This window comes from Panicum virgatum, chromosome 2N (genome assembly GCF_016808335.1).
Source record: "Panicum virgatum strain AP13 chromosome 2N, P.virgatum_v5, whole genome shotgun sequence".
In the NCBI taxonomy this organism is placed as follows: domain Eukaryota; kingdom Viridiplantae; phylum Streptophyta; class Magnoliopsida; order Poales; family Poaceae; genus Panicum; species Panicum virgatum.
Genome location: NC_053146.1, coordinates 39,036,853 through 39,045,850, shown reverse-complemented (window position 1 = coordinate 39,045,850; position 8,998 = coordinate 39,036,853). Strand labels below are relative to the sequence as shown.

Sequence of the window (8,998 nt, the reverse complement as noted above, 5' to 3'; positions counted from 1 at the left end):
CTGGATATTCTCGAGTTTGCCAGATTGCCCTAAGATGGAGGCTGCTCGGTAACTGGACTGGACACCGTTTCTGCAGCACATCAGGCAGTCCCAACGTGAACAACATTAATAGTGGTCTGAATTTGCTCCGAATATTTAGATTGTCACACCCCAGTGTTAATCATGCTCATTAATTGTTAATCATAGCTAAGCATCATCATTAGTGCTAAGCATGCTTGGTTAGTTACAATTTATGTTAGCTGAGCTCTAATTCTTGTTCTCTCCCAAATCCAAGGTTCAAATCAAATTTTGCCGTTGTAAATCTTTTCTTCCTCTACAACATTCATTTTGGCCAAACATAAAGTTGCAGTACGAAATTTTAAGCTTTTGTTAGTCAAAATTGAGTCAAAATTGACTCAATCTCAAATTCCATCTCCTTGGAGCTAATTTGGACCCATTGGAATTTCCAATCATGTGTCGAAACTTCCTATGTCTATCGGAGGTTCTTTGGTCCTTACGACACGTCGGAACTTCCGACCAACTTTAAAGTGTCATCCTTCTATTCAAATTTGAGCAGTGCAAAGCGAACGGTTCGCGGGTAAGAGGTTGATAGTTCCCCAGCATTAGGTGTCCGAACGTCTTTTAATGCACGGTTCGGATGTTTGAAAGTTTTGGTAGTGGACGGTCGGCTTGGGACACCAGACGGTTTTCTATTTTAGCTGCTCCCCTGCTCGCCCATAGCAAGATCGAGCTTGGTCGGTCGTCGCCACGCGTCGGCCGTCAAGGACGGTTCGTCCCCCCTTGATCAGCCACCGGTAGTCGCCAACTTGTACACGCCCTCACCCCCAACCCCGGCGGCGCCGAGGAACGGCGAGGTCGTGGGGCGGGAGGAGGAATGGGACAGGAGAAGAAAGGAGAAGACGACGATGCAGGCGGAGCCGGCTTCGGCTCGGCCGGGGGGGGTACTGCTCTGATCTGTTAGAGTTAATATTAATTACCATGGTTACAATTAATGTTAATTGCCCTAGGTTGGTCAAGGTATCAATTGTCATCTAATTTGAAGTAGCCCACTATGTCATCTTTATCTCATGAGTGTCTCTCTGGTGTACTCATGTCTGGTATGCAATGTGAACTATCAGGTTGGTTTTAATTATTTCCAAAGTGATGATTGTAATGCTTATATTCCTTTGAAATTGCGTGCACTTTACATAATGCAGTTGCCATCTGAATGGCAAACACCTATGATCTAAATGGCACTTTACTGAATGCAGTAAGTCGAGTCCTAACAAAACAACATTATTTTTTTAGGGTAGAACTCTTGTGGTGCTAAATATCTGCTAATTGGCCTACAAAACTGTAATGGAAAGGATGCAGTGTTCCTATTTATTGGATTATTATATGTCTTATTTAATTGTCCATCATCTAGGTGTGAATACATTGGCATGCTTAGATCCTTATTCAGTCTTTAATCTTGTGAACAAATTGGTGTTTAGTGTCTGGCCCAATAATAGTTTAAAAAACTGGTGCTTGATGTATGATCCAATTTGAGTAATGCTTGCACTCCGGTGCACATGGAAAGTATTGCCGTGCCTAGCAAAACAACTTAGATAACGTATGTGATGCTCAGGAAATAGAATAATTCTTTTATTAGTGCAAATATTTGAGTAATGCTTGCACTCCAGTGCAATCGGAAAGTATTGAGTTGAACCGTAACATGTTACTTCCTGCTCGCTCTTAATCTAATGTATTTCCTGATCGTATTGTGAAATTGGTTTATATAGTGTTGGATTTGATCATGGTAAAAGAAATCATTAACTTTTCATGTCTTTTTGTTCTTTGAACAGGATCGTATCTAGATTGCAAGTACTTCGAACTGCATGATGAGGGTGTCAAGAGAGGGGAAATGTTTCTGGCACATGTTTGGAAGCATATTAAAAATATATGACGGAAAAACTTGCCACAGTGTCATGTACACAATCATAAGCAAAGTATATAAGCAAATTGACCATGTCTATATCTTTTTAGTGATTGGACGGATTTTAATATTGTCCTGTTGACGATCACCCTGTGAAATATGATGTGTATAACACATTTAGCCATGCCCTCTATCTTGTTTATTTAGTCATCATAGGCAAGTATATAAAACAGAATTTATTTTCTATTTGTTTGCATATTTAGCTGGATTTGGTGGCAATGGTGTACCTATGTATGTGATTTGCTTTATACATTTCTTCTCGATTATTATCATCATTTGTAGGTTGATTTGTGTCATTTTACACTTAATTGTTTAGCTCCTGTAGCAACGTACGGGCACTTACCTAGTGAATCGAAAATAAGATAAGCAACCAATTGGGTCTTATTATGAGTGTTAGTGCGATGAACACGTGCACTCAGCATATATACCCGTTTTGCACTACTCCAAATTAAACTTAATTAAGCAGGTATTAGACTTGCAAGATCGTATAATGCAAAATCTATCAAGTGCTTGATGAAGTTTTGCACAAATGAACAAATTTAGGTCCAATAATAGCATCATATATATATATATATATATTAATTACGCTGGAAAATACAGTCTTCATTCACAGCTTTAAATCACAGTATTGAGCTCAAAGTCTTAAACAGCAGGATACAAGCACAACAGAGTACGTAGACTGGGGGAGTTTCAAAATAGAAAATAATTATGATGAGTGGAGATACGTACGGCACATGATGATTATATTGATCTGCTGTCTTCAAGCAAACATGGCTGGAGCTTGTGCTGGCGATACCGCCTTTGAAACGGGGTGGTCCCTTCCATAGGCGGCCCAAGCTAACACTAGTATGAGCCAAGATACGCTGACCATATTTACCAGGACTATGGATGTGTACAGACTTAATGTCCAGATTGCCCCTTTCCTAACAAACAATGGTCGTGCAAAAAGGGCCCAATTCAGACAAAAGTCCTTGAAGTTGTATAGTACCACGAGAGGACTCATGACACAGATTGCAATGGCAGTCTTTCGAGCAACAGGAGATAGCACCGTGTACACACCGACTGCAAAGGCAACTGCCAAGGCCATGATGGAATTATGCATAAAGCCTATGCTGTGGCCAAAGTGGTCTTTGCGTCTCACCACGTTAAGCCTTGCAGACCCAGCATACATGGAAGCAAGGGTAGCAATTGTGGAACAGATGAAAGCTAGTGTGTTGGCTATCATGAATGCATGGAAGGCAAACGACCCAGCCAGTGTAGGTGTACCTCCGTTTTTACTAGTATCAGCTCTGTAACCACCAGGCAAGGCAAACATTGCACCGAACGTTACGGTGGCTATTAGAACCGGGCCAATGGATTGGGATTGAGTCGAATCCTTCAGCATCTCCAGCTCTTTTTCTTTGTAATTCCTCTTTACTCCGTGACGATCTTCATACTTCGCATAGAAATGATCCTGCCGAGATGCACCTCTTGTAGCACCGGCAAGTTCGAGAGCCCTTTGAACCCACACTTCAGGGTCCGCCTATAAGAAATAAAAAATAGGTTAAAAAGTTATATTAAGATATTCATATTAATTACTCCCCCTCTTTCAATTAGTTAAACGAGGGCCATCAAGGAGAGAACATATTTAGGTCATGTTTAGTTACCAAAAAAATTTCTACAGTACATATCATATCGAATCTTCGGACACATGCATGGAGCATTAAATGCTGTTACAAATAACTAATTACATAATTTAACTGTAAATAATGAGACGAATCTTTTAAGTCTAATTAGTCCATGATTAGATATTAGTTGATAAATAACAACGAAAGTACTACAGTATCACAACCCAAAAAATTTCATGAACTGAACAAGGTCTTACCGTTACGTCATAGAAAGACGGGCGGACATTATACCGTGCTATATCTAGAGGAGTTTGCCCGTCCTCATTTGTTAAGTTCAAGTTGACTTGCCTATTCCCAAAAAGAAGACGAAATATGTCAAGGCTTTCATCTTTTACGGCCAGGTGCAGTGCAGTGTTCCCTTGGTTGTCTTGCATATTCAAAATCCATGCTAGAGATCGATCTCTGCAAGCATATCTGACCACCCTCAGATTCTTCTTCTCAACAGCAACATGGAGGAACGTCCTCCCCTTAGCGTCACGCAAACCGGCAATACTGGGGCATTTTCTCACGAACTTGGCAATGGGAACTATTGAAAAAAAGATTGGCACTGGCCTCTTTCGCAGCCGCCGCCACGTGTATGGGCGATAATCCATCATTGTCCAGTAGGTAGAGTACAGATGTGGTGGCGTCAAAAACTTGTATGCACGGGCTTCCTCGATTTCCTGCCCATGGCAGGCCTGCTGCAAAGTGAAGAGGAGTACTACCATTTGCATCCCTATCTGTTTCTGTTGTGAGGTCCTTATTCTTGTTCCATTCCAATAACTTTCTTGTAATGTCTACAAAATTGACGAACTCTTTTGTTAATCTAATCAACACATTCAAAAAAAATCAACACTCGTAAAAATGACACGCACTCACTTTGAAAACAGCTAAATATCATTACAAGTGATATTTTTGTCTACCATATTATATTAAATTATGACAGATGTCTAACTCTAGCTGGTTTTTGTTTTGTGTATGTCAGAAAATTAAATCCGATGCATAATATAATCTACCGGAGTAATGTATAGACGTTTTAAGTTACATTTCCTACTAGAGGTTTCTTTTCAAGCCTGCATGTTAATAATTCCCTTGAGAGAAAAAATAGAAAATAAATAAAACATAGAACTTCTAAAAAAGCATCCAACCATTATTGATTGTATGGGCTTTGTATGTTTCTAAATTATCCACATGACTTAATTATACAAATAAGTTAAGGCAACCCCAAAGTTTCATCTAAATTATCCTAGATGCTGCCATTACCAAAATAATCTAAAGTAGCCCATAAATTTGTATTTAAATTTCCCAAATCTGATATTATGGGCAAAATGTGAAGTAACCCCCCAGTCTTGTAGCTAAACTTCCATGCCCTCCATTATGTTATGTAATCCAAAGTAACCACGTAATTTAGATCTCCATTACATATATAAGGCATGATTAATAAGCTAAAATAACCACCAAAATCTTCAAACTATTACTAATTGGAGAGTTTTCTATGACTCCATATTAATTTTCATGAGATGCACTAGAAAAATAAAGAAAACCTAGAAATTCTCAAAAAAAAATAAATTCATACTTATATACTGCTAAGAATGGAAAAATAATATGAAGTATCCAATGTATTTGCTTCTAAATTACCCGACTCTAAGATTATGATTTATGAAAAGCCTAACATAATGTATACGTGCATGGCGTGTGCCACCATATAGAACATATATACTGTATTCATGGATGCTCAGAGTGTGAGCATATCCATTTTCACGGTTTATTAATTATAAAAGATATTTCATCAATGAGGGACATATTAATTATAATATCAGTCCCTGTTAATTATATTTATATTTCATAAAAATGAATTATGTAAATTCTACCTTAGAAAAAAACTTATTATTATATTTGACTTAAACATTATGACATATATGCATCAATAGTTTTATGTATAATCACCTAAGTTCTTTTTATGCCATGCAGTAAGTAATTGTGTGGAGAAAAATTCCACAGATTGGGCCTACAACAACAATAAGATGTACAACAACTGCTAGTGGTTTAATTACTTTACGTGTGGAGAAAAAATTACTGTCTCAAAAATTATTTTATTACAAATTCATACAAGACTTAGGGTCAATGATGGGAATCCAAAATCTAGGTTCACTAATAAGTTATGGTGAATAGGATGTAACAAGAGCAGGCATAGCTCTAGCCAAGGTTTCAACTAGACACATGTTGGACATAGATAGATGTAGAGGGGGGAATACGAATAGAGATGGAAAATCATAGAGTAGTTGATGAGAAGCAAAGTATATTATTGGTAGTATCGTGTTGGAGGCAAAAGATTAGAAATTTAATTAGCTAGCTCATGTAGGACTAATAAGAGCTGTTGGACTAGTATTTTCTAATCAAACATTTTTCCTCCGCGCCAAATTATTTGGCCCATAGTGTTTCCTTTTGTGAGGAATGCAAACCGAAACCTGCTTCCAAGTGAAATCGTGAAAAAACCCTAAGGCCATGTTTGGTTGCTTAGGGGTCAGCAGAGACTGATAGGGAATATATCCATGCCAATTCTATCAATCTAGGGAAATCCATATCACCATAGACATTAAAATTCCAAACATTTCAAGAATGTATCAACATAAAGCTTCTTCCGATAGAACAAAAGCCTATAAAACTTTTGGATCAAAATAACTAAACTTTTAAGTTATAAAATTCACAAACTGCAAAGAACGTGTGTAGGAAAAACTAAAACTATATATTGTTTGGGAGGTATATTTATATAACATCACTAAGATCCCATCTAGAATGATCAAATGTTAATGATCGACAATTAGAAACCCAAATATCTTCATGAGGTTTTAAGGTTTGATTTAAGTATTCATGACAGCATCTATTTTAATTTTTAAGTAAAGGAAAGTCACTCAATCTACAAAGAAAGTACACGTAAAAAAATTATAATTGATGTGGAAAATGGTACACTAGCCCTTGTGTACATATATACAAAGATTGTATTAGCTCCTAACATTTCCATGATGTTTTTTTTTTACATTTTGGAATCGAGCTTTATTTCGTCTGCTGGAAACTAGCTATTTGGCCCATGGCTTTTCTCATTTAATATATCATTATTGCAGGTATCTACAGTGAGTCTGCGAGCACTCATTGCAAAATGTGAGTTCTGACACATTTTGAAAGTTATAAGTAAATGACTCTTAGAAGCCCATATATGATATCCTGAAAAAAAGGTGATCATTCATATATAGACTCGTAGCGTGATATTTCAAACTTAATTCAGATCTGTAACCTGGTAAAACAGTACATGTGTTTGTGACTGTCTGCTTTTGTACTGTGTTTCGTAAAAAAATAACAATCTAATATACAAGAAATATGTGCCGTGTAGAAATATAAATATGTAAAAATATCTCCGTACTGCAGGTACTCATAGTTTCTTTTTTTTTCTTTCCAAATCCGATCCACATCCCTAATAACAAGCATGGGCGTAAGTATAATTAAGAATTATAGTAAATAAATGCATGCTTCTAGAGAATGTACCTGGGCCTCGCATAACCGCAGCATGCAACGCATTTTGTCCTTTTGGGCCGGAATAGGAGAGGACATTATTTTCACTTTTCTCATACAGCGTCTGTGCAATGGTGTTGTGTTTCAGTAGGATTGCTAGATACAGTGGTGAAGTGTCTTCTTGGGGAAAACAAACCAACTTTGGATCGGTTGCCAACAAATCCATGACCAATTGATGAGCCCCATTACGGACAGCCACATGCAGAATGGTCTCCTTACTATTGTTCTCCCGCCTAACGAGGTCTTCAATTATGTTGTCGCCAGTTGCTAGAACAATAAGATGAGACACCATTTGGGGTTTCCCTGCCCTTGCAGCGCAGTGCAGTGGCGTGTCACCCTTGCAGTTTTTGCTTGGACAGCAAGCCTTTATCCTTGCCGTGGATGAGGACGGCACACCTGACGAAGTTACTGTCCTCCCCATTGGCTGCCACCAAATGTAGTGCGGTGTCTCCCTCCACGGTAACACCCTTCAGAAGTGGCACTGCACTACTGATGCCTTGTTCCACGTCAGTAGCATCAGCTGGCCCTGGGGAGGATATGCCGCTAGCTTGTCAAGAAACTTTTGGCTAGGAGTCTTACTTGTTGAATGCCCTTCTTGCAGGTCTTCCCTGTCGAGAAGAAAGTTAATTTCTTCCCAGTCGCCTCTGCATGCGGCCTCTGCTAGCAGCGGGTCCATGCTCGCCGGTGTAGGCTTCTTGGCCGGCGCTTCTTTCCTAGACATTACCACCACCATGGTAGTAGCTTCCTCCTTGGTCACCAGTTCTCTCAGGCGCTGGCAATCCCCATGATCGGTGGCCACCATCATTTTGGCATCCATGGCCACTTCTCGAGCATCAGCCGCCATGGCGAAGCTAGGAGGCGGGCAGGCGGCGGCTGTGCCATAAGTTGCAACTCCCTCTGTCCCTTGAACTTCCTAATTGCACTTGGATTATTGCTCAATGTATAAGGGGGGTCGGTTGTTCGTTCAAACCCAATCGGGACAGTTTTATTATATATGCTGCTCTGCTACTGCATGTTGGAAGCTTGGCTTTTCTTTTTGCTAATCTCCCTTTTGTCGGACGTCTAGGATCTGATTCCATGTCTGGACTGTACGCTTTTTGGAAGAAAACTTTAGGAGCACATCAATCTGTCACCAAGAAAAAGATAATAATAATATATGAGGTTGACCAACAATGAATAGAAAATCTAGGGCCATTATTTACAACTCCACCGCAGCGACACCATCTGCTGGACACCCTAACCCAGCTCACTGTTGCCGGAATCAATGTCGAGTTTTTTGTTAGTCCATTGCATACTGATTTAACAGTTGTGAGATTTCATGCACCCATACTTTTTAGGCACTACTAGAAAACGATTTTTCTTGACATGCCACCCGGCTCAAATTGCCATCAGATATGAGGGATGACATGTGAACCCTGGAGATACATTACATTGTTTCTTTATGGTTGCATTTTACTTGCCAATATCGCAAGCACATGTTTATTTGAGGAGCTGTCTGAACAGAAGAATCAAACACACAGACCGACACTGGCAGCAGTCCATTATATGAGTACTTCACAAGTTTACTTCTGCCATTGCTGGAGATTCTCTCTAATAGATACAATAAGCATAATATGTATCTTCCTACACAATCATCAGCCAAGGACCTGCTTTGATTCAATGATTTTGTGAGGAGGACGGTTCCTGGTATCATATTCTTCAAATGGTGGTGTTGCGAAGAGTTGTTGGAGAAGCCAAAAAAATCTCTTAGGTTTGTATATATGGATAAAATTTTGTATTATTCTTATGATATTATGGATGCGAGAAGTAGAACCGTAGGGATGTATATATA

The 8,998-nt window shown here is 39.1% G+C and overlaps 1 pseudogene; it reads right to left on the bottom strand.

Moving 5' to 3' along the window:
* Positions 1-2,536: 2,536 nt before the first annotated feature.
* Positions 2,537-8,011, bottom strand: LOC120662592 (annotated as a pseudogene).
* Between the last annotated feature and the right edge of the window lie 987 nt (positions 8,012-8,998).